Genomic DNA, 1,749 nt, shown 5'->3' with positions numbered 1-1,749 from the left:
GGAATTAGGATTAAATTTAGTCTCTAAACCCACATACATGTTCTTTTGTAAAGAGACTACATTTAATGCAACGATTTTGTCATAGACAAACCACAGGAGGTTGTTTTGACTATAAATAAATGTAAATGTATTTAAATGAAAATGGTTTTGATAAAGTGTGATATATATATTTTGCACTATAAAAACAATATCAATGGAAGGGGGGAGCATGGATATTGTTTGAACTAAAGGTAATAAGCCTCATGCGGGTGAGTGAACATATCATTCATTACATTCGGTGAAGGAGTTAACGTTTTCTAACAGACTAACACTTGAAATTTATCAACTGTATTGATCAGATCTAATATTTTATCTTGTATCATATTTACAGGGGAGTACATTGGCTCTAAGAAGTGGGCCAGATCTCCTACTAAAATGGAAGAAGAAGAAGAAGAAGGTTTGTGGTGGTGATGGTCACGTGATCAGTTGCTCCTGATATGAGGTGTGTATTACTTGGTTTAGTGGTTAGTGTAACCTAACATGTACGATTATTTATATTGTTGATGAATACTTTTCAGTACGATTGTACTCATTGTCAAAGTGATTACGAGGTATCAAATTATGCATAAATTGTGGGATTTTAACTGGCGTTCATTAAAGTTGTCTTGTTACTAAGATTTGCAGCAGGCGGCGTGTTGGTATAACTCGGTAATTGGTGTTATGATGATTAAACGATGTACTGTTATATTTTACTATTTGTGTGTTGGGACTGTGCTATATCATATTATGAATTGGTTACTATGTGTGTGTAGTATTTGAAGTTTTGTAAATGTTTGCAGTTAAATAAAAGGACGGAAGCACCGTTCGAGAAGTTAATTGGTTGGGTTTAATGAATTCCCAGGCCGCCGATGTCGTAAATGATGTAAGTGTTAAATTGTATTAATTCGCTTGTCATGCTAAGAGTATATTTATATTTATATTTAAATAACGGAATTGAATTTATTGCTAGCTGCTAATATTTGAACAAATTTTGTTATCACTGGACATGTATAAAATTTTAAATGCTTCTGTATAAATGGTGGAATTTTGGGATTGAGCATTGATGTATTGGCTGAAACAAGTTTTTGTATTTTAGGTTGAATCCTGTTCTAATAAAAGACTTGATGCAACAACGTGTTTGGTGACCTGGCGAGACAATTCAACATCATCGATATGGACCAACTGAAGGTGGATCGAGGGGTGGCCAAGGGTCGGTTCACTCGGAAAGTCAACGTAACGAAGGAGAGGTTGGCAAGAGACGACCCACCTGCAGTGTTGAAAAGTTTGCTTGCAGAAGTGGAAACTGCTTTCAGTGACCTTGAGGTGAGACATGATGCCTATTATTGCGAATTACTGAGTGCTAAATCAGAAATGGCCGAATTAAAGGAAGCAGAGATATATATTTTAGAGTGCGAAAGAACTAAATCTGAACTGGTGTCCTTGATCATTAAAAGATGTGGCGATAGTGAAAGTAAGATGGAAACTCTTATCAAAGTGAAACGTCTCGACCCACCTGAATTTTCTGGTGATATGAGAAATTATGGTACTTTTAAGAGGGATTATATGAGGTTGATTGTGCCTTTTTATGGGCAAGATGCCTATGCTCGAAAAAAATGTTTGAGTGGAGAAGCGCTGACTTGTGTGGAAGGAGTAGAAGATGAATTTGAAGAGATGTTCCGACGCCTTGACGATAAGTATGGTAATCCTTGTAAGCTAACGGAGGCTAATGTG

The 1,749-nt window shown here is 36.2% G+C and overlaps 1 long non-coding RNA gene across 1 annotated transcript; it reads left to right on the top strand.

The window, feature by feature from the left end:
• The first annotated feature begins 436 nt into the window (after positions 1-436).
• LOC137619235 (uncharacterized) lies at positions 437-1,606 on the top strand. The gene is made up of 3 exons (XR_011039867.1): positions 437-481; positions 819-901; positions 1,115-1,606. It is a non-coding gene; the product is annotated as an uncharacterized lncRNA (long non-coding RNA).
• Positions 1,607-1,749: the final 143 nt, after the last annotated feature.

Source organism: Palaemon carinicauda, chromosome 25, assembly GCF_036898095.1.
Source record: "Palaemon carinicauda isolate YSFRI2023 chromosome 25, ASM3689809v2, whole genome shotgun sequence".
In the NCBI taxonomy this organism is placed as follows: Eukaryota; Metazoa; Arthropoda; class Malacostraca; order Decapoda; family Palaemonidae; genus Palaemon; species Palaemon carinicauda.
The sequence above is the reverse complement of the archived record's forward strand: the minus strand, read 5'-3'. Positions and strand labels throughout refer to the sequence as shown.